This window comes from Pelobates fuscus, chromosome 10, assembly GCF_036172605.1.
Source record: "Pelobates fuscus isolate aPelFus1 chromosome 10, aPelFus1.pri, whole genome shotgun sequence".
NCBI classification, from domain to species: Eukaryota; Metazoa; Chordata; class Amphibia; order Anura; family Pelobatidae; genus Pelobates; species Pelobates fuscus.
Genome location: NC_086326.1, coordinates 38,115,476 through 38,141,132, shown reverse-complemented (window position 1 = coordinate 38,141,132; position 25,657 = coordinate 38,115,476). Strand labels below are relative to the sequence as shown.

Below are 25,657 nucleotides of genomic sequence, written 5' to 3'. Positions count from 1 at the left end.
ATAGAAACTTAGAAGGAAATAATAAGGGGGTAGCGAGAAAATTGACTAAACAGGATACTTGGTACGCACAGAATGAGATTGAAATATCCAGCTGAAACCATATCTGTAAAAAAAAATGAAATATTCCGAGCGCTCATTAAGACTTGGATCTGTAGAAGAAATTAGATTTAAATGGTTAATACAGAATGCTTAGTAGTAGAAAATGACAGTTTATATATTATATTTATTTAATGTGAATTGCATACATACATTGCAAGACTGAATATTCTTATTTTCTTATAGTTCAAGCACTCTTCAAAAACCTCTCCTTAAGAGTATTATTTACTTGTACACATGGACCACACATTTACTCTCGTCCTATTGGAAAATCCACGTCTATTATACCATTGTCCATTCTTGATCATCACCACTGTCCATCCACTCCCAGTCAAGATCATAGTCAATCTTTTAATCTTTTTGCCCATTATTGAACCAGTCTATCATGCCTATATTTGAGCCATTTCCCATCACAGTCATTGTGTTTACTCACTGACTGCCATTCTCATCTTTTCCCTAATCTTTCCCCTATGACAGTCATCGTCTAACCACCCTCTGTCATTCTCATTGCCCATCTACTCTCCTCAAACCTCTGTCCATCCATCTTGTGCAAATTTCTAACCATCCATGGATTCAACATATATCCAGTCTAATCGCATGTAGCCATCCATTAAAACATATCTATAGTTACCTCTACAAGGAGCATGGCCATAGCTCCAATTACTGAGATCAATTCTCCGACTAACCTTACTTTATCCAGTGGAGTGTTGTAAGAATCCTAAAGAAAGAATAACACATAACTATGTCATCATATCATTTTGCAACCAAGAGAGTAATCACAAGATTTTTCTTTGGAATATACAATGTTATTTTATTGTTACATAGTAATAAAAAATAAATGATCCATGTTGATGTTCCAGTCCCCTTGTGGACCATATATATATTTACAAGTGATTAGTATAGTCTTTGTTCTACACACTAATATATATATATATATATATATATATATATATAAAATTGTATCATATATTGTACTATCACTAAGCAATATGTAAAGTACACAAAAGGGGTAGAACACTATATTGCTGTCCTACCAGAAGAGCGACTTGTTCTAGAATGGTAAAGTCCCTTGGGTTTGTTGATACATTTTGTACAGGTTGGAGTGGTCTGTTGGCGCAACACCAAGATACACAGATCATATACAGCACATACACGGTAGCCAGGAAGCAGAAGTAGGGACGGCCAAAGATTTGCCATTTCTCATTTACCAGATCTTTAACCGGAGAAAGGTCTAAGATACGTTGTGCCTAGCACAAAAAATATAACCAGGAGAAAAAGAAATTGGGGTGTATAATAAAAACAAATTAGGGGGAAGGGTTAATACATAAAGAGATTCCAGAAAACATGCGGATGTATTCACTTAACAAGTAATATTAGGGAACTGAAAGTAAAAGTTCATAACTTAAACCACTCTATCAATAGGTGATTTGGAAAAAAATTATCTAACCCAGCTACAATCACAGTTTGCTATTTTTTTCTGTTTATTTCTGTTTAGTGAATACATCCTGTAGATCTTTATTAAGAAAGGAAAATTGAATATTATTAATTACCTCTGCTTTTCTAGAAGACACCAGCAGATGGAGCACAGAACAGGGTGTACCCCAAGAATCAATCTCTGTTAAATCATACAAGGTGTATGAGGTCAGACCCATTGACCTCACCGTTTTAACATGTTTCTGCAGTAGGTGCTGAAACATCTGGAGGAGATAAAAAAAGAGGGATATAATTATTGACATGTATGTGTACTGAAATCCACAGTGCTCGATATGTGTGAACAACTGGTCACAATATGCAGTAAACATAGCAATCTATTCCATCTTATAACTTAGTTCCAACCTTTACACTGGCTAGTTAATAAAGTCCTATGGTACTATGTTTTTCAGAAAGAGCTAATTGCAATTTAAAAATATAAATGTTGATTGAGCACTTTTATTTTTTCAGCTTTTTATTCCTCAACGCTGGAGTTCACTAATATACATACTTGAAAGGAGGGGGGGAAGCAAGGGGGTGTGTCTGACTTCCATCCATCTGTGTGAGGTCGGGTGCGGTCGCATGGAGTAGGAGCTTGTAATCCAGCTCCAACTCAGCGAGGCTGAGGTTGAAAAGAAGCAGGAACTTTGCACAGAAAACGGTACAGACGTGGAGCAGTGTGGAGATATGGAGATATAATAGTGGTATTAATCATCAAAGAGAGGCTTGAGTTGGAGCTTGTGAAGCCATGTAAAAAAACACTTGCATAATTGAGAACGGAGAAAAGTGAGCAGCAGACAGGAAGCACACTGAGCAGCAGTCGGGCTGTGAAGCTGAGCTGTGCACCTGTGTGTAACAGGCTGAGCGGAAGACGAGCGGTAGCTGTGAAAATCAAAAAAACTTTTTCTGCAAGTTATATGTCAGAAGTTATATGCCTATATGCTTTAAGCTCTAAGAAAAGCTCTGAGAAAAACTTAAAAAAAAAACGAACAGGAGCAGTGAGGCAGCAGCTTTCAATTGGAACAGTGAAATTGCGAGCAGTGCTGGATGGTGTCAGCAGCAGGTGAGGCATAATAAACCTCTGATATTCATTAAGCTTTTGATAAAGTCCGAAGGCAGAAGGCATAACAGGAATGTAACAAACTGTGTTGTTACAAGTACTAATTGTTACAAGTTGTCACAAAGTGTATAACAGCATTTAACAGTGCGTAAAAGCAGTCATTGAAAAGTAACTGTTACAACTGTTACAAGTGTTCAGGCTGTACTGAAGCTGTTAAAAGTAATTAACCCAGTGAGAGCTGGAAGGCAAGTTAAGCTGGTAAAGTTGGAAAAAATCTAAAATCTAAAAGCTGCATACCAGGAGGTATAAATGGCACCAGCTAAACAAATGAAATTAACAGATACTGTCAGACTAAGCAAGAGAGACCGCAATAAGCAGGACCAAGATGGTGCAACCGCCTGCTCACATGAGGAGGAGACTATAGAAGCAATTATAGTGGAAGAAGAGCTATTGGAACAACCGGTCTCTGAAAGGAAGCTACATAAGATGCTACAAAACTTAAGAATTACATTACAAGAAGATTTTAAAAAAATTATTTCAGACTTACATAAAGAAGTGGTGGAATTGGGTGAGCGCACAGGGCAATTGGAGGTTAAAACAGAAAATTTATGTACCTCTCATAATGCACTGATTGACAAAATACAAAACATGGAGGATGAACATAAGCAGTTAAAATATAAAATGGCTGTGATTGAAGATCAGTCACGTCGCAGCAATGTACGTTTAAGAGGAATAGCGGAGTCAGTCAGTGTGGAGGAACTGTCAGAATATATTAAAGGCCTATGTGGGAAAATTGTAAAAAACTGTGAGGAATCTGCATGGGAGCTGGATCGAGTGCATCGCCTACCAAGACCTCAGTTCCTTTCAGTAGATAAACCACGGGATGTAATAGCAAAATTCCATTATCCAAAATCTAAAGAGTTGCTGCTGCAGTCAGCAAGAAAGGAGCCTAGCCTCCCTGCTCCTTACAAAGATGTACTGATTTTTGCTGATTTGTCTGTATTAACTATAGCAAGGAGAAGAGAATTTGCGGAGTTCACAAAAGTACTGCGAGACCAAAAAATATCATACCGTTGGGGCTACCCGACTAAACTGTTGATTTGGCGGAACGGTGCATTACATGCAATAAAAGAACCAGAAGAAGCGAGGAATAAATTAAAAGAATGGGGAATGTTAACAACACAGAATGGAAATTCAAATAAAGCAGAAAAGAAAATACAAGCAGAATGGACGGTTGCTGGCACACCTGGTTATAAAAGCTTAGATGTTGCAGAAACTGTAAAGTGAGGTTCAGGGCTTTAAAAAATTATTATTATTTTTTTTTTAATAGATATCTATGTTCTCATGCTGCTTTAATTAAAGTTGGCTATAGCAAATTAAGTAGTATGCCAACACCAGTTTAATGTGTATAAAATTAGTGGCCTTTTGCTCCCTTTAAGTGGTGGTGGTGGGTCTTTAAGGGTTTCAACAAAATACTAGCGCTTGAAAAGAATAATAAGAAATAATAGTCTGCAATATATTATAGTACACGAATTAGGGTTGTGCTTAGCGTAAATGTAGTAGTCGGATGCCCAGGGTAAGAGGGATAGCACAATAACTATTCATAGTTACATAGTTAGATAGCTGAAAAGAGACTTGCGTCCATCAAGTTCAGCCTCCCTCACACCTGTTTTTTGCTGTTGATCCAAAAGAAGAAAAAAAAAAAAAAAAAAACCCAGTTTGAAGCACAATTTTGCAACAAGCTAGGACAAAAAATTCCTTCCTGACCCCAGAATGGCAGTCAGATTTATCCTTGAATCAAGCAGTTATTACCCTACATTGAAAGATTATATCCTTGAATATTCTGTCTTTGCAAGTATGCATCTAGTAGCTGTTTGAACATCTGTATGGACTCTGATAAAACCACTTCTTCAGGCAGAGAATTCCACATCCTGATTGTTCTTACAGTAAAAAAACCTTTCCTTTGCCTTAGACGAAATCTTCTTTCTTCCAGTCTAAACGCATGGCCTCGTGTCCTATGTAAAGTCCGGTTTGTGAATAGATTTCCACACAATGGTTTGTATTGGCCCCGAATATATTTGTATAATGTTATCATATCCCCTCTCAGGCGACGTTTTTCTAAACTAAATAGGTTTAAATTTGTTAACCTTTCTTCATAGCTGATATGTTCCATTCCTTTTATTAATTTTGTAGCCCGCCTCTGCACTCTTTCCAGTGCCATGATATCCTTCTTTAGAACAGGTGCCCAAAATTGCACAGCATATTCAATATGTGGTCTTACCAGTGATTTATAGAGAGGCAAAATGTTATTCTCGTCCCGAGAATGAATGCCCTTTTTCATGCATGACAATACCTTACTGGGCTTGGCCACTGCTGATTGACATTGCACATTGTTGCATAGTTTGTTGTCTATAACAATTCCCAAGTCCTTTTCGTGTGTTGTTATCCCTAATTCGCTTCCATTAAGGGTATACGTTGCTTGTGTATTCTTTACGCCGAAGTGCATAACTTTGCACTTTTCAACATTAAATTTCATCTGCCATTTGAGTGCCCAGTCCTCCAGTCTATCTAAATCCTTCTGCAGCAAAGTAATATCTTGCTCACATTGTATTATTTTACAAAGTTTTGTGTCATCTGCAAACACTGAAACATGACTTTCAATGCTGTCTTCAAGATCATTTATAAAAATGTTAAATAGAAGGGGTCCCAGAACAGACCCCTGAGGGACACCACTTGCCACCTCTGTCCAGCTTGAAAATTTACCATTAACGACAACTCTTTGTATTCTGTTTTTAAGCCAATGTTCTACCCAAGAACAAGCATTTTCATCGAGACCGATTTCCTTGAGTTTGAACACTAATCTTTTGTGTGGAACTGTATCAAATGCCTTGGCAAAATCCAAATAGTGACTTAGGCCCAAATATGGCGACATTTTTAAGGGTTATAAAGATGTAATTGAAAAATAAAAACACATAAAAAGTAACTATGGATACAAGATTTAGAATATTTACCATGAATGTTAATGGATTAAATAGTCCACAAAAGAGACGGTTGGTGCATCAGGAATTGAGGAAATCTAAGGCAGCTGTAATATGTTTACAGGAAACACACTTCAGATCTCAAGAGGCCTTTAGATTAAAAATAAGACAATACCCACAGGAATTTCATGCATATTCAGCCAATAAAACTAAAGGAGTAGCAATTTTAGTTCATGCAGATTGGGGTTTTCAAGTGAATATACAATATACAGATGAGGCGGGACGGTTATTAATATTAGTAGGCTCCTTGAACGGGATTGAAATTACATTGGTTTCTTTATATGCCCCAAATACTTTCCAGATAAAATTTATAAAGGCAGCATTAAAAAAAAATTTGGAGTTGCGTGTGGGCCATTTGATAATATGTGGCGATTATAACACAACCCTTGATCCAACACTGGATATCTCTAGAACAGAAGAAAAAAGCCCTCATCCCTTGGCCGTTAGTAATAGTGAGAAATTAAGGAAATTGATCAATAATTACGACCTATATGACACCTGGCGATGTCTGTATCCATCGGGTAAAGATTATACGTTTTATTCTTCTGCACATATGACATACTCAAGGTTAGATATGTGCATAGTAGATAAACCTACTTTGAATAATATATTAGAAGTGCACATCAGCCTTAGAACTTGGTCAGACCATTCACCGGTTATAGTTACATTTCAAGCTAAATACCCGGGACGGGGAATGGGGTCGTGGAGAATGAATGAGGCAGTGTTGGACGATGGAAAAAAATTTTTAGAAGCTAAGGAGGCTCTCATTAAATATTTTCAGGAAAATGACAAGGATGATATAGCAGCCTCCTCGTTATGGTTGGCACAAAAGGCTGTAATGAGGGGCTTTTTTATAAAATCAGGGGCTAGTAGTAAAAAGAAAATGGATGCTGAACGTTTAAGATTACTTCAGGTACTATCCAAATTGGAAGAGGAAAATAAAATTAAACCAAATAGATTGTATGGTAGTCAAATAGCTAAAGTAAGAAAGGAACTCGATGTATTGGCATTAGCAGAAACAGAAAAATATATGAGAGCATTAAAATTGAAATTTTATATTCATGGCAATAAAGCAGGAAAAATGTTAGCTAATATGCTAAAAACAAAGTATCTTCAAACAAAAATCCCCTATATGAGCTCGACGAATAATTGTAAATAATTTAACCCAAAAGATATTGTAGCTGAATTAGCAGGTTATTATAGGAAACTGTATAATTTAACGGAAGACTCAAATATATTACAGCCTTCTGGCTCTGAAATAGAGAAATTTTTGGAGGAAATAGATCTTCCTAAAATTTCAGTGAGTCAACAACAGATGTTGGTGGAGCCATTTATAGAAGATGAAATAAGCAAAGCTATATTGGCTCTTCCCAAACATAAAGCACCAGGGCCAGATGGTTTTTCTAACTATTATTATATCAAAATGGAACCGATCTTGACACCATTTCTTACGAAGCTTTTTAATAGCTTTAAAACACCAAATGCGATACCGCCGGAAATGTTAGAGGCATTTATAGTAACCCTTCCTAAGCCTGGTAAAGCACCAACAGAATGCGCTAACCTCAGGCCCATTTCACTCTTAAATGTAGATATAAAAATATATGCTAAAGTATTGGCATCTAGAATAAAACCGATCCTATTGGGGCTTATTTCAGAGGAGCAAGCTGGTTTTGTTTCAGGTAGACAAGTAGAGGACAATACAAGACATTATATTAATCTTATAGAATGGGCAAGTATTAATAATTATCAGGGGATTTTGCTTGCTTTGGATGCTGAAAAAGCGTTTGATCGTTTGAATTGGGGTTATATGGAGCATGTCCACCAGAAATACAATTTTCCACAATCCTTTGTGAACAATATTATGGCATTATACTCAAAACCATCAGCGAAGGTTATGAATACTGGCTTTATATCCTCTAAATTTGAGATCTCAAATGGAACACGCCAGGGGTGCCCACTTTCCCCAATAATTTTTATAATAACCTTAGAGCCCTTGATTAGACACATAAAACAACATGCTGGTATATGTGAGTTAAATACCCCGGTTGGGGAACAAAAATTAGCTCTTTTTGCTGATGATGCACTTTTATTTGTATCAAAACCTAAAGAATCATTACCGTATTTAGTTAAACTGTTGGAAAGATTTAGTATGATCTCCTATTATAAAAATAATGTTAAAAAAACCCAGGCGTTACCGTTGGGTGTACCTAAAACGGAGATAAATCAATTAGCAGGTACTTACTCGTTCGATTGGCGCAAAGATTTTCTAACATACCTGGGCATAAAACTTACTAAAACAAGCTCTCTTTTAATTAAGCATAATCATATTCCTGTATTACATAAATTAAAAGATCAGTTAGAAAATTGGGGGACTTTGGGGACATCTTGGTTAGGGCGTGTACATACAATTAAAATGATGGCCTTACCCCATATATTGTATCTTTTTCGAACTATTCCTATGGCTGTGCCAAAAAATTTATTTAAAAAATTTCAACTTATGTTTAACTCATACATATGGAAAAAAAAACCGCCAAGGGTGGCAGCTAGGCTTACAGAGCTTCCATATCTACAAGGCGGATTGGGTATTCCTAACATTATTAAATATTATCAGGCATCTATGTTGTCCTATGCTTTGGCAGTACTTTTCCGTTTAAATTCACCAGTATGGTTAAAACTGGAACAAGCTTGCGCTAAACCCTATTTAATAGAAAAGCTTTTATGGGAGACCTTAATGAATGGGTCAATAGGCAAAAACATGCTTTCTACGACAAAATTAATGCTCTATCATTGTTCAAAATGTACTCCTAAATTGCTGTAAAAGGTGTAAAGCTATTAGTCTTAGCACCATTATATGTAATAAAGTACTTTATACAAGATTTAAATTTGAATACTTGGGAAACTAATGGCATTAGTAAAGTGCATATGTTATATAATGAGGCAGGGCTCAAATCATATCCTAGTTTGCAGGCAGAGTTTGCCCTTCCGAATAAAGAGGTATTTTCGTATTTAAGGATCAAGAATTTTTTGTTAGAAAATAAGCTGTTAAAATTAGATATGGCCTTAGTGACTTGGTTGGGTAAATTCTGTTTGAACCCTAATATGGAGAGTAAACCTCTTTCAATATGCTACAAAAGCCTTTTATATGTAAATGGGGAAGAAAAGTTGCCTTATATGATATTATGGGAACGAGTCCTATCAAAAACCTTTGATCTATCCCATTGGTATCAAACTATAAAAATTACTAAACAAATATCTCACAGCCTTACATATTGGGAAGCTTATAGCAAAATATTAATGCGTTGGTACTTAGTTCCCGCAAAAGTGTCTCGAATGTATGAAGCTGCCTCTGACAGGTGCTGGAGGTGTCAAAGGGAGAAGGGAACTTTATTACATATTTTTTGGGGATGCTCTCGTCTTGTACAGTTTTGGAACGATGTTAAATTAGTAATTCAAATTTTAATGGATACAGTGATACCAAATTTCCCTGAGTTCTATCTTTTACATATATACCAAGAGTGGAGTCGAATAAAAAATAAGGTAGTTATTATTCATATATTAATCGCTGCAAAAATAAGCATTGCTCAAAATTGGAAAAAAACAATCCCACCATATATTTTGGAAGTGCAGGAAAGAGTAGACAAGACGTATGAATATGAGAGAATAGTAAATAAAATAGAAGGAAGAGAAGGTGGCCATGAAAAAGCATGGCAAGATTGGTTAGCATATAGGTGTAAGGTATAAATAGAGGTTATAGCAAAAGGAGGAATAGCCTAAAACAGATATGAGGTTAAAGCATGTACATTATTGCATATTAAAGAATAATTGATAGGGTATGACTGCAAAGCTGAAAGATTTAGGTAAAAGAATGTTAAAACTGTTAAAACAGGACGAATATGCTGAGCATTCCGCTTGTGAGTAAGAACTAATTGTCAATGTCAATTATTTTTACTTTGCATACTGGTATAAGTTGAATATAAGGATTATAAATTAAATCAAGGTAATAGCAAAGAAAAGTAAAATTGAATTTATTTTGTTTATGTATTTTTATTTTTATTTTATTTAGTTTTATGTTATTGTGTTTTGTGTTGTTTATGGCTTGTGTTGTTTTTTCTGTTGTTTTTTCTGTGTGTGTAAGAAATAAAAAATTAACAATGAAAAAAAAATATACATACTTGAGCCACTTTTAGATATTGAAACAAACAACATTCCTTAACAACATATAAATTGATTTAAGGGATGTGAGCTTGAATTAACTAAAAGTATAATGCATTATGGAAATAATACATTTAAATATAAAACAAGGTACCCAGAAAATAATGTCCATCATTTGCTACAAATTCTCAGAATCAACAGAGATCAGGAAGTGATTGAGAGTTATTAGCCAATCATGTACCTTCTCTTGCTTTCATTGGTAGAATGACACAATCAGAGCAAATGTTATGGGTATGAAGTTCGGCTGTCAGCTTTTCTTTTGAAAGCTAAACAGCACATGACAGATGAGATAACATGAAATAACATGAGTTATCAATAAGCAAGTTCACACATGAAAACCATCAAACTAATTTTTGGAGCTGTTTTTATTAATTTATCATAAAGCTTCATTCATATTTTCATACTTATACTCATCTTCATGAATGGGAAAGCCTATGTAAAATATATGCTGGAGCCTTATATGTGAATCTTGCCTCCATGGGTCTTTGTTGTTACCTGTAATAAATGGCTGACAACGCTTGTCTCCATACATACTATCTGTTCTTTAAAATTCCCATTCTATATGTTTTCACAGTTATATAATCATGTTTTAGGCTTAGGGAGATCTCACTAATTGGAACTTCCATCTCACCATTACATTCCCTTCGGATGCTGCCAGCTTTAAGGGCTAGAGACCTTGGCTATTCTCAATCTGATTCAATCGAGGGTATCTCTGATCACCATCGAGCAACATGAGGAGATCAAACATTTGGTAGGAGATGACTTTATTGGGCTGCAGGACCAAAATGTGAAGCACAGTATTTCCTGTAAGGAGAAACTCATTAACAAATGTACAATTGATTAAATGGAGTCTAATTCATAGAACCAAAGAGCAGAATTTCCTATCGCTCGTACCTAGACAGTCCTGAGCACGCAAGTTGGCTCCATTGGCTACCAGCAACTTCACCAGGTCAAAATTCCCCACACAAGCGGCAAATGTTAAAATGTGCTCCCCTGGGGAAAGAAACCGTTGATTTTTAAAACATATTTTTAATGAAAATGTATTTTAAAGCACTAGACAATAACGGTGTAGTCACATTTATGATAAAACACCTTAAGGAAGAGATAATTTGGATGGTATTTTGATTATATAAGTAATATTGCACAAACACAAACCAATGACATCTATATTTACAGCTAATTTCAGCAATATACCTCCATAAAACATGTGCCTTATATATAACTTATCAAACCAGGAGACCCCCATATTAGCTATACATACAAGTACTATCCATCCTATAGGCCCTCATATTATATTTACCATTAACCCTTCATATTATTTGTCCCCTGTATATGCATGTGCAGCACATTTCATTAAGGTATACTTTCCATATGCTATTTTTAATTTTTATATCATTTTTTTTGAATATAATTTTTTATTTACTTAAAACAGCACTTCCACCCCAATAACTCCTTAAGCACATGTAAGTTACATGAGCTGATGCGTACGGACACAGTCTTACCATCAGTTGTGACATTGTTTTGCAACCTATCCAGCATCCAACACCAATTCCCTATGGATTCCTTCCCTCTCTGCTTCCACATTTTTTAGAAGTTTACCCACGTAGCCTGTGGTAGGCTGAGAGCATTAACTGATGCGCTGAGCCTAGCAATGGCCTTTCACTTAGAGAAATAATATGTACTAATTCTCTCAATGGATAGCCAGTTTGGGAACCTGGACATTTAAAACAGTATATTATTATGGCACTTGAGGTGGCTTTGCAAGGCACTCAAGGATACTAGGGCCAAAATGACTCTGGCCTATCAGATGTCCCAGTGGAACTTCAGATATCTACTAGTTCAAAAAGTTGGTGAGGGACAATCCTTAATTTACGCATTGAAGCACTTAGAGGATGGGAAACTGCAGCCCGCAACAGCCATCGTTGCTAAGCTGTGGGCCTTAATTAATTCTCTGCTTAAAGTTGCAAGTTCAATAGAAACTTCTAAAAGTAAGTTTAGTGTTTGGATTTTTGCATAATGGCTATAATATTTAATCAAGACCGATATTATTAACAGTTTAACACAAAATAACAACTCCTCAACTATCGGAGACTACTGTAGATGCAGAGCTTGGTACTGAAGTGCTCAAAGTGGGTTTAAAACCGATTGATCAAACCAACTTATATTGTTTGTGTAACCAAATAATATACACAGTAATCAGTATATACACAGAACCCAGGGAAAATAATAATAACAAAGTATTTAACCAGGAAAGGTACATTCAGATTACTCTGGTTTCCAAGTACGTCCTGGGGATGTTACCTTAGCCCAACATCCAGGGGCTGTTACTATCACCCAATTTAATGGTACTCATTTTATCTACCTCGGAAGGCTGAATCAATCCTGCCGGGATTTGAACCTGCGACCCAAGGGTTAGAACAGATTCTGCTGATGAATTAGCCCACTGAGCTATTTCACCAGCCTATTAATAAAACAATTAATATAGAATAGGATAATACCACCATATGCTGAAATATAATGGAATGGTTAACTGGTCGAAATCCGGGGTTTGAGTTTTGTATTTGTCGGCCGTTGGGTGGAGGCAGAAGAATTCCTGTAATTTACAACGGGACAAAGCGTCAGCAGCGGAGTTAGAGTAGCCTGGAATGTGTTCACAGTGTAGATAGAATTGAAAGGTGGCTGCTAAGCATGTCAGTCTGCGAACTAACTTCATGATGACTAATGAAGATGAACGGCCCTTATTAATAATGTCGCAGGCTGCCATGTTATCTGTATAACACTTAACTGCCATACCAGTCCAGGTATTTCCCCATGCAAAGGCAGCCGCCACTATCGGGTAAATTTCAAATAATGCTGATGTTTCTCGAAAGGAGGGTAGACATAGAGTCTCCTCCGGCCAGGAGTCTCTTAACCAAGAGTTTCCGTAGATTGCTGCAAACCCGGTATTGGCGGCTGCGTCTGTCCAAAAAACTGGAGATTGGTCAGATATTGGCGGTATGAACATAGAGACCCCATTCCAATGATCTAAGAACTCCTTCCACATGGCCAGGTCTGCCCTTGCCGGAGGATCTAGACGATTAATGTGATTATCTGGCAACCCAGGTAATAAACACAATAACCTAGAATTAAATGATCTACCCTGAGGAATTATGCGCATTGCGAAGTTCAACGAACCTAACAAAGATTGTAGGTCCTTACGGGTGTAAGTTCCCTGTTGAAGGAACCTGTCTATCTCTTCGCGTATGCGCCCGAGCTTGTCCTCGGGGAGACTCGACTGCATTGTGTCGGAATCCAGCGTTATTCCTAGGAAATCGAGTCTGGTGGTAGGTTCGGTTGTTTTGTCCAGTGACAGCGGGACGCCTAATGTAGTGAATAGTGCTATGGTGCTCTTCAGACTGATGGGAGTGTAGTTTTTATCTTCTACGAACAAGAAGTCGTCTAAATAATGTATCACCGTGGGGCACCTAGCGACATTGAGGAGGAGCCAACAGAGAGTCTCTGCAAACGTATCAAGTATTTTTGGGCTACTCTTAGCCCCGAAAGTCAGCCTGGTCGCAAAATAATATTTCTCTCTCCACTTTACCCCGTGAACATGCCATAATGAAGGATTAATGGGCAGCAACTTGAAGGCGTTAGCGATATCGGTCTTACTGAGCCACGCGGTCTGACCTGCCCTCAAGATTGCTTGAATGGCATTATCCACGGTGGCATAGTGAAGAGAGAAATCAGTTGATGGAATGAGTGAGTTTAAGCTTGGGTTTGCAGACGAATGAGGAGCAGACAAATTGATGATTAGACGTTTTTTATTGGAGTATTTACTTGTGGCTATTCGAATAGGATTAGTTCGCCAGGAGGTGAAGGTGGGGGGGATGAAAATGGGCCTATCATGAAGCCTTTCTCTATTTCTTTACCAAGCAATACATCTACTGTATGTGGGTCGTTATTTGCTGAAAGGAGGTTTGGACATTCCAGTGTCCCTGTAGGGAGTGACACCAACCCTGTGTGAAAACCTTGTGAGAACCCAAGTAACAAGTATTCTACCAAGTGAGGGGATGGGTGCGATTCTAAATAGAATTCCAGATTATTTATATTTACCTCGGTTAGTCATTTTTTTGGATTCAATTTGGATGGGCACATAGTTTTTGCATGTGCTCTAAAGCATACGGAACAGACATGTAGTAATCTGCAGGCGCTATAGCTACAAGCCCTGCATTAAAATTGTTACATATTTGGGCTTTGCCTAAAGAGACGATAGGACGACCGAGCTTGTCTTTTGGACTGCGCTGATCGGTCTTGCTAGCTGCACCTGAGATGTTGGAATTGGAGGGTTCGGCCTCTGTGGGGCATAAGTTGGAGGTATGAGAGGTGGAAGAGCATACTGCACATGATGGAGGCACTAAACCCGCAAAATGCCTGCAAAAGAGTTCCGTGTCCAAGAGACTCCAGTCAATGGGGACATTAAACTGTGCGAAGGTAGCGGCTGCCTTTGCTGACACAGATTTGTGAAAATCATAGAACATGAACTTACTTACTTGTAACCTGAAGTACTTGTGACCTAAGTCTACCACCTTATGTAAATACAAGTCTAATTCCTCCCGGCGCTGTGGATAAACTGAGCATACAACATCTCTGTAAATACCGAAGGCTAGGACAAATTCCGGTATCGTGAGTTTTTTATTAAGTCTGGGGTCTCTAGCCTTCATAATGACAGCCAAATCTCCATAGCTGTATACTTTGTTTTCCACCATGTCCTGAGAGGCAATTAGCAAAGGCACCAAATTCACATCTTTCCCATCTAAAATGTCCTAACGGAGGGCTGGAGGGACCATGTGTGCTGGGGTTATGACTTGTGTGTTAGAGAGGGAGGAGAATGGCGAGACTGGGGGCCTACCCTGTAAGACGCCAGATGTGGGTGCTTGAAGTGAACCCATGGGAGGAGGGCCCGTGACAGTGGAGTTAGCGTTCTCCAATTTGATTAGTCTATTGTTGATAGATTGCAAAGATGACAGGATGGTGTTTAGTGTCCCTTGTATGTCTGAGCTATGCCCTTGCGAGCTGGTACCCAGCCCTGGATCCTCTGGGTGAGCTGTGAGGAGCTTGGAAAGTTCAGCTTTCCTTGCAGTCGCTGGAAAGGAATACCCCTACGGCGTAATTCCGCTGATAACTTTGGGATTGTCCAGGACCTTAAAGAGCCTGGCGTGGATGGTTCTTGGAATTCCCCGGGGGTACCCACTCTAACAGGGGTGGTAGGCCTAGCGGGTGTGCTAGGGGGAGAAGACTCTTCGCGTGTATTTGCTTCTTGCGACATACTGGGGAGAAAGGGAAAAACAAACAACAACAACAACAATAGCCTGGTTAATAAGATATTGTTGAGTATAATTAGAACTGGCTGGCTAACTAGTGCCGAAGCGAAAAGCTCTCTACCCCGTGACAGGTGAGGCCCTACTAATTGCCAAGCGGCAGGTGAGAGGCTCTACCTATGATTTGGGCGTGGGGCTCGAGCCACTAGCGTGGTGGCGGGGTGGCGGCCTCTCGGTGACTGTAAAAGATTAAAACGTGTGGCCGTGACAGGTGAGGCCCTGACTATAAACCCAATAGGCGGGCGAATGCGAGGCTCTAACTATGGTTTGGGCCGAGGGCCGAAATCTCCGTGTTGAGATTGGGGAGTCGGCCTCGCGGGACCAGCTATTGTACAATTAAGGCCAGCGCCTAGCCCTATACAGCCAGTTCTGTGTCCCTGTATGGGGGCTTGATGAATGGGGTAATGTTACGTACGTAGTGAAACCGAAGCGAGGTTCGAGTGAGGAAATTCCGTAAGAGACCTATTACCCAAGATAGAGAGGAGGGAGAAGAGGGTGAAGGGGTCAGAGAGTGATCAGAGGGAGAAAAAAAAATCTATTTTTAATGACAATCGTAGAAAGAACGACACCATAGGCCCTGAGTGTGCAGGAACCAAGAGAGAGAGAAAAAAATGCTTAATTCCTATATAAGGAGAATCTTGAGTTTTGGTGATTAGCGTGGCCTTGATAGAGAAAGAAAGAGAGAGAGAGAAAAAGAGAGAAGAAAAACGGTGAAAGAATGAAATGATGTTGAAGGAGTTAAGGACGTTTGTTGTGAAACAAAATTGAAGAAAACGTATTATGAGTCGAGTGAAGCCGTGGCCTGACGAGGCAAGGCAGGAATCAAGCCCCCGTGAATTAATACCCCTTGTAGTGATTGCGTGGCCTTGTATAGGCAGCAATGACTAGATTTGATTAGTACCTGATAATTTGTGAAGATTTCGCGGAGCTATAACCATGTTGTAGCGAAATGCTCTCGCGACACCTGAAATGAAGGTAGCACATAACAGGAGAAAAGAAACTTTAGCGATGCTCATATATGAGAGTCCTGTTCCAAACCAATGCACGAAAGTCCTAACCGTGTGTTTAAAAAGAGTAGCAATAGCGTCTAACTTGAAATACAACTAAATGAAAACATATGACCTAAACCAATATTAGCAAACAAAATTTTTTTTATTTTTTTTTTATGATTACCCAAAACATATAGCCAGTATCACTGAATTATGACACACAGGCACCAACCAGTATAGAACAGATAAGCAACATATAAAAGCTAGGACCAGGAAACAGTATCACTAAAATAGTCATGGGGAATACCCAGGTTTCCCTTATTCTCACTAAGTTCACTCTGTACAGTATAAAGCAATAATGTCACTAGTTAAGTGTTGGACTTGGGTAAATGTAAAACGAAAACCCATGCTTATGGCAGTGTTTCATGAAGGTTCCTCGTTTAAACGCTGAGGAAGGGACAAAATGACAGTTGCAAGTGGCAGGATGCCATGTAAGTGTAAGAGGGGGGGAAAAGAAACAGAAAATCGAACGGCGGGAATAGCCCGAACGCGGCTAAACCCGCCGATTACCTGGTGTCTGGTAGGTTAGTTTTGCGGCGGTGTTGCTTGACGGCAACCAGTAAACGAGCGACGGGACTGGAAGTGTGCTGTCGGGAGCCGGATATCCGGTTTGTACGAGGAGTGAACAGCGTACGATACGGCAAAGGTAAGGAGAGAGGAGTGGCGTTTTATAGGAACGCTTAACTCCTCCCACAAATACAGGCCTGCGGCCTTAAACATATTGTTTGTGTGTTTGTAATAAAAAGGGTTTTATGCTACATATCCTCTTTTTTATTTTTTATCTTAACATTTGCACTCTTGTATATGACATTGGAACAAATTTGAGTCTTTGGAAATAATGTATATAGAAAAATATTAACCCCTTAAGGATACATGATGGAAATGTTTCATCATGCGGGCCTTTTACTTCTAAAGTTGTGTCCTTAAGGGCTTAAGGTAAGTGGCTGTATTTATTACTTAAAATAACAACATAAGGGGAGTGGTTTTAAAGCTATAGTGCATGTTTTTGCATTGTGTTTTACACTTTTGTTTTTATATTGTTTTAAGTGAACACATGCTTTGTATTTGTCTATAATTGGACCTACATGAACACAGGTACTTCAATAAATATATTAAGACATGCCAGATAGACAAGTTGATAGACTATATCTTTTAAACTGTAAGGAAAATTAAGGATACAAACATTGGATCTAAATAAACAATGTCCTTTTAATCCCAGTGATATAGTTTGTTCCCCACCTGGATTCTGCAAAGTGCTTTTAGGACTGTGCCCGTTGATCAAGAATATTCTTAGAAAATAATTGCCGTCAATCATTAGTTGATCTCTATAATATGTATATGTGGTTATCATTGGTTATAAAGATATATCCGGTGTTAAGTGCATGTTCTCATTTAATGCAATATTATTGAATAAATAACATGAATTTATTGTAGAATTTGTAAAACATCCATGGGATTTGATAGATACTGACTTAGAGTAGATGGTTTGATACAGAGTTTGATATGGTTTTTGCAGAGGTAAAGATTACATATTTATTTCAACAATGTGATTTATATTTAATTTCAGCAAAGGGTTCTTCATGTTTTAAATTGGTAACGTGCCGATTGATATATTTTTTTTTTTTTTTTTTTTTTTTTAATTCTTTCTTTTTGGTGTGCATGAAAATATAACATGTGGGCTCATCATGCCCCAAAAGCTATGACAAGCATGAAAACAGATATTTAACAGTTGGTTGGCATGTGGAATATTCTGCACAATTTTTGTATGGAGTAATAGCTGATTAAACTGCACTGTAGTACACATAGTATGGCAGGTTAAGTACAATTGTTGCTTTAGATTAGTTACTGAGTGTTAGCACAAGTTTCAAGCTTAACTAAATAGTTATTCCATCAGAGTGGGATTTAACCTAAGTTACTAGCATGGAGAAAAGACATGTAAGATTATCAGGCTTAGTTACTTAAATCATACTTTAAGCTATGCAATCTAGGTAGACTTCCTACAGTTGGTACCTGAACTGGCATTCAAGAGTTTACTAACAATGTGTACCTGTAATGTTATAGTATGCATAGTAATTGCTTGGCTGCCTGTAACATATATAGAGCATGCATATCATGGATAAGTAGCGATACAGGAGCCGTCCCCAGTACTTAGGTATTATAATGTGGGGAAGTCCACTTTGCCGGCCGGGGTCGCCGATTGATATATTATGATAAAAATAATAGGTGACTCAGTGGTGGGTAGATCCAAAAAGTAGCTTCATGTAGCCTACATTTCCTACTGCAGGGAATTTATATTTCTTTCTTGCATTTTAGTGATTTTGTCTTACCAAAATAAAAGAGGTGCAGGGGATTCTGAGTAAAAAAACTCCCAGTGGCTCTACGTGAGGACACGTCAGCCCCTCTCTGTATTAGCATACGGACCAGGTTCATGTTTTGATTAACAGCAGCAATGTGTAGGGCTGTTTGTCCTGAAAGAAAAGGCACAATAGTTATAATATTATTTAACTATACTAAACATATAGTTTTCACTTATAATACTATCATAAATATAATTTTAATAGTTATAGCCTCAATTTTTTTTTGTATACGTTTTTCAAACTATTTAATATTTTTGGATAAAACATTTTTTTCACATTTTGGATGCACTTTTAGCATGGTTTAATATTTATAAAATATTTTTAAAAAATATTTTTTTATATAGTTTTTTTATGTTATATATATATTTGTATATCTTATATTCTGAAAACAGAATTTTAAACATTTATCCAAAAATATTAAATCAATTGAAAAGCTTACTTATGAATATTAAATAAGTTTACTAATATTCTTCAAATATAAGAAAGTTTTTGGGGTAGAGCTTATATTGAAATACTTTTGAAACCCGATTTTAAAAGGGTACAGTGTATGATCTACACAGTTAAGGAAAGAGACACACTATTAGTTACAGTAGAATGCGTGTTACTCTACATTTACAATTGTTTACCATATTAATCTGGGATGTTTATCGAACACAGAATTTCTCCTAAATTTCAGAGATAATAGTCTGCCTAATTTTTGTTCATGAGATTAAGGGAAAAAAAAAGAAAATCCATCACCCACAGTGAAGCTTGGTGAGAAATACCTATTTAAAAATCTCATAATTGCTGTAATTACAGGGGAAGGAAAACAAATGGTGGTTTCAGAAGTATGTTTTTTTCCTAACTTGCTCAGTCCCAGAAAAAATGGGAAATCGAAAAGCCTCAGGTAAGTGTTATCCTGCATGAAAAACTTGAAAACCCATTGGATGGTTTATTGTATTACTTAACCTCTTTTCCCCCATTTGTGCTGATATTGGAAGTCAGTCTGCTAGTGGAATAAATGAACACTAGTGTAACTGAATACATCAGACAAGTATGAAGCAACAAAAATACAATTTATTACTACATAAGAACACAAATGATAGTGATGTGATATGAAGAAGAGTCATCGTGTTCCACCTCGGTACATTTCCGATGTCATGGGAAGGTTGACCAGGTACGGAGCTTCGGTTAAGAGAATTTCAGCAATTTCCTGATTATCATAGAGAGCCACCATGTGTAATGCTGTCTCTCCTAATGCTCCTTATGATGTAATAAAAAGAAGCAGGTCAAAAATCATGATAGCTATACACATGTCGTGGTCACACTTAGCCATCATGTACACATACAGTTTACATGCATGCTTAGTTATGATAGTTACTCTTAGTTTAGAGCAGCCTGAATCAGACAATCACCAATTTAATAACTGTGTTAGCCTGTGTTACTTCCACTGGAAGGCAATTACATGTACTGATTATACGAGATGGCTCTTCCTGGTATTTACTGCCTTCTCTCAAGTTATTCACCAAAATGAAACTTTAAAGAGATTTCAAAGTGAGTATCGAATTTTTAAGGAACACTATAGAGTCAAGAACACAAAGATACATTCCTGATCCATTAGTGTTCAAAACCACTATCTAGCCCTAAAGCAATACATCTCTATGAGGAGAGTTCAGTATCTCCAAGCAGAGGGTGGAGACACTGAATGTCAGTACTGTACACCGTGCAGCACTGCCCCAGGGAGCACCTCTACTAGCCATCTGAGGAGTGGCCACTGGAGTTGTCCCTAGGCTGTAATGTAAACACTATCTTTTATTTGAAAAGACAGTGTTTACTGAAAAAGCCTGCAGAGACTGACTATGCTCACCACAACAACTACATTAAGCTGTAGTTGTTCTGGTGACTATAATGTCAATTTAGCCAAACTGGAAAAACTATCTAAGTCAGCTATGCGTTCAGTACAGCTACTCTGACCTTGAATTTAAAATTCACTTTGAATTTTCACTTTAGTAAATAACTGTCTGTGCCACTTTTTGTCTATACTGATTCACTTAATCATTAACTGTATATCTCAATATATATTTTTTAACTTCTATGTTGCCACTTTGTTTTTTTTGGGGGGTTGCTTTACTCACCTCTTTGGAACAAATCACATTTGTCTGATGCTAAAAGCTCTCTCAGAAGTTCAACATTGTTATCCTTAGCAGCAAGGAGCAGTGGGAATTCTTGCGTCCTAAAAAAACACAAAAACAAAAATTGGCATCAGAGGGCATTTCACTTTATGCAATATAGAAAGACTGGATCTAGGCAGAAGATAAATAAATGCATTTTTAATATCCAACTAATATATAATGGTGTAAAAGGACACTGTAGGCACTGTAACCGCTTCATCTGGTTGAAGTGGTTATAGTGTCTGCAGTCACCTGGAGCTTTCCTTCTATTCAACATTAAATTTTGAATATTTTAATGCTAAACTAGAGTCCTCAAAAGCCCATCCTCTCTGTGCTGCTTTGGTTAAGGCTTAGGCAAATGGCTGTAATTGGATGAGCATCAGTTGACTGCTTCGGCCAGCTCCCATTGCTTGTATGAATTGGTATGGCTAGAACCAAGTATGTAATCTCTGCTGTAGACATGCCTCCGGTAGGGGTGGGGCTGTGGGTGGCCAGCGACTCTTATTTAGTGTCAAACTGCTCATAATTGCCTTAACACTGGCTGGAGGGTAAGACCTCGAGGATTCCAGGAACTATAATCAATTCAATGAGATTAAATGGTTTATAGTGCTTAGTGTGTCCCTTTAACATTGCAATGAGGATTTAGGAAACTATCACTCCAAGAGAATCACCTAAAACATTGAATATACTGGGCAGCCCTGGACTGAAATTTGTAATTTTCTCTCATTTGGCATTCAAAACATTAGTATATTTTTACTAAAATTAAAAACAGTCAAAAAAAAGTATTTCCAAAAAAAGGAATAGCTGTGTAAAAGCAGTTTGACAGGTATTGTGCCTCTATCGACACCACGTTTAAGAATTAACATTTTCATGGAATAAATTATAGTTTAAAATGTAATGGGAGATTGACCAGGTAATGAGCTAAATAACACATTACAGCATAGATGTGAAAATAGACACAGTATATGGTGCCATTTTAGGTTACAGATAACAACATAGGAAAAAACAACAATCAATAAACTTTAATCTTTGAGTTTGGATTCCAATATTGTTGAATGGGTAAGGCAGTGGCTGAGTGACAGGCAACAGAGGGTTGTAGTCAACGGAGTATATGCGAAGCATGGTCTAGTTACCAGGGGGTACCTCAGGGATCTGTACTTGGATCCATTCTCTTTAATATTTTTATTGGTGATATTGCAGAAGGTCTTGATGGTAAGGTATGTCTTTTGCTGATGATACTAAGATATGAAACAAGGTTGATGTTCCAGGAGGGAAAAGTCAAATGGCAAATTATTTAGGTTAACTAGAAAAATGGTCAGAGCTGTGGCAGCTGACATTTAATGTGGATAAGTGCAAGATAATGAATCTTGGATGTAAAAACCCATGGGCAGAGTATAGAATATTTAGGTCCTAACCTTAACATCTGAGGAAAGGGACTTAGGGGTAATTATTTCAGATTACGTAAAGGTAGGCAGACAATGTAATAGAGTAGCAGGAAATGTTAGAAGAATGCTTGGTTGTATAGGGAGATGTATTAGCAGTATAAAGAGGGAAGTGCAGTACTGGATACCAGATCTCCAGAAGGATATTGATACTTTAGAGAAATATCAGAGCAGGGCTACTAAACTGGTTTGTGCATTGAAGGAAAGGTTAAAGGATCTTAACATGTATAGCTTGGAGGAAAGACGAGACAGGGGGAATAGGATAGAAACATTTAAATACATAAAGGGTATCAACACAGTAAAGGAGGAGACTATATTTAAAAGAAGAAAAAATACTACAACAAGAGGGCATAGTCTTAAATTAGAGGTGCAAAGGTTTAAAAATAATATCAGGAAGTATTACTTTACTGAGAGGGTAGTGGATGCATGGAATAGCCCTCCAGCTGAAGTGATAGAGGTTAACACAGTAAAGGTTGAGCAGTTTAAGCATGTGTGGGATAGGCATAAGGCTATCCTAACAATAAAATAAGGCCAGGGCCGAATGGTTCTTATCTGCCGTCACATTCTATTGCTGTTTCAAAATATATTTTTTTTAAATTTATCAATAGTGACATTGTCACACTGTTATCTGTCATAAATATGTGAATCACACCTCACATATACATATTTTTTTTAAAATAGACAACCCAGGGTATTCAGTATGCGATATGTCCAGTCTTTTTACTAGCCACTTAGTCACAAACACTGAAAAAACAGAGAAAGGATTTTTTTTTTTTTATTTATGACACTATTACTATTTATTTGTCTCCCACATTGTAGTGTAGGACCCACCGATAATGGGGTACTTTGAAAGTAGTGGTGGGCTTAACAACATATGGCCATATGGTGGAACTAAATCCCCATATTTATACTTAGTTAGGCATTTTAGTAGCCTTCTTTGTTTTTTTTATTTTTGTAGTCTGAGTGCGCTGCACTATTTTCTCATTAGTCACAAACACTGACCAAAGTTAGCATTTATATTTGTTTGTGTGTTAAAAATGCAAAAAACAATTATGAACTTTAACCTTGGACAGTGTTTGTGACTAAGTGGCTACTAAAAAAGACTGAACATAACACATTTGCAATACCTTGGGTTGTCTTCTTTTGCAAAGAGTATGGGAGTAATTCTCATTCCTGGGCTACCATACACTCTTAAAGGCAACAGAACCAATCTGGCAGATTTCAATGTGAAAAAACGGAAAATCAAGCCTTATATTTGACCCTATAACTTTCAATATAAAACAATATAAAACCTGCACATGGGGGGGTTACTGTTCTACTCAGGAGACTTTGCTGAACACAAATATGATTGTTTCAAAACAGTAAAACGTATCCCAACAATTATATCATCAGTGAACATGCCGTTTGTGTGTGAAAAATGCAAAACACGTCACTTCCACTGACAATATCATCGCTGTGATATGTTTTACTGTTTTGAAACAGTAATATTTGTGTTCAGCAAAGTCTTACGAGTAAAATAGTATCCCCCATGTACAGGTTTTAGAGTGTCATGGAAAGTTACAGGGTAAAATACAATGCTAGGAAATGAAATTCTCTGGACTTTCGGCCTGGGTTGTCAGGCAGGTCCCTCAAATTGCAATCAATAAAATTACTTAATTATGTAAAAATATTACATAAATATGCACATAGAATTTAAATATATATATATATATATATATATATATATATATATATATATACATATTTAAATATTTAAAGTCTATATATGTATATTTTTTAAGTTATTTATGTAATCATGTGTATCATATATATATTTATATTTTTTATTATTTTTATATATTTATATATACATAGTTGTGTATATATAATTCATTCTAAGTGTATTTTGTTATAAATATATATATATATATATTAATATCAAAATACAGTTAGAATAAAATTACATATATATCTATATTTTTTATATATATTATTAATTTTTTTTTTATTTAAAACCTTTTTTTATTTTATTTTTCACCAGCAGGCAGTACTATGGATGACTATCGCGGACATCAGACATCCCCCCCTCACCCCCCCCCTTACCACCCCCCCCAACGAGAGGAACGCTGATCGCGGGGGAACGGCGGCGCTCATGTAAGAAATTAGGAATTGCTGTGGACATACTGGGCACATCCGCAGTCCTTAAGGACCGTTTTTGTCGGGCGGGCCCAGTACGTCTGCAGTCACTAAGGGGTTAAACTTTACCACAAGTCATTCTCTAAGCAGCTCTTTAAATACAATGTGTAGAATTCTTCAATTTTGGAGCACTTGTAATTGTGTCTTGACAACTGACTTTCCCTGAGCCATTGATTACCTCTAGTGTCTTAGTAAGCATTGTACTCTTACACTGTCTGACCTTGGTTTTCTTACTGTCCAACCTGACCATTCATTTGTGCCTTGTCGTCTTCTCTTCCATCACCAACCCTGACTCTTGAAACACCTTTAGTTACCTATTTAAGCCCTTTTGTCTATACTCCAGCTTCCCTGTTCTCATACTAAGATGCCTTAGAAGAGGCGCTTTACAAGAGGGTGACCAGTTGTATGCTTGAATTCAAGTGCCAGTAGAAAAAACAGTTGAAGGATTCAAACATGGTCTGATTCTGAGCACCAAGCTACTTTTATTTCACGACAATTAGTACCAATTGTGAACTTCAAATTATTCAACATAATTGCTTTTATTTTATACTATAAAAACTGAGAGCTGGTGGACTTTTAAGTTAAACCCGAATATAATAAAATAAAAATATACCTTTTTTGGTGTAAAAGGCCTGTTTTGGCTTCTTCCTCCAACCATCCTGATCCTGCAGTGTAGAACCAAAGCTCTTGAATACTCTTCCAGATCATTGTGCTCTTTTTCCAGCAAAAAACATTTCTAAAACAATTAACATAAATGCATTTTAAAGATCTCACCTTTAGGGTGGAAAATATTACTTTTGCATGGTAAATCATATTTGAAAACTTCCATACTTGTTCTAAAATGGTGACAAAAGGACAGAAGGTTGAGTGAGAAGTGTTCCATGCAGAAGAAAATTGTAAGTAAAAATATTTGCTGTATGCAGAGGAATAGATTAAATGGAAATCAATAGATAGATGGATGGATAGACAGACAGACAGACTGATAAAAATGAACCTAAACATTTAAATAGTTCAATACAATTAATCAAGCTGCTTACCATTTCCCCGATCCTCAGAAATTAGATTTTGCTAATGTATCAAGACAGTTCTACCATGACAGGACGGGAGGTATCAAAGAAAAGGACTGCCAGCTTTCACATATGTTTAAGGTGAGTGTACAGTGTTCACCTGTCTCAGCAATCAGACAGGTCTCAGAAGAGGCGTTACAGAATTCAGGAATGTGGTGAAACCTGATAAGGTGCTTACAAA

General features: G+C 37.3%; 1 pseudogene; it reads right to left on the bottom strand.

Annotated features, from left to right (window-relative positions):
• Positions 1 to 25,543, bottom strand: LOC134575693 (transient receptor potential cation channel subfamily V member 6-like; annotated as a pseudogene).
• Positions 25,544 to 25,657: the final 114 nt, after the last annotated feature.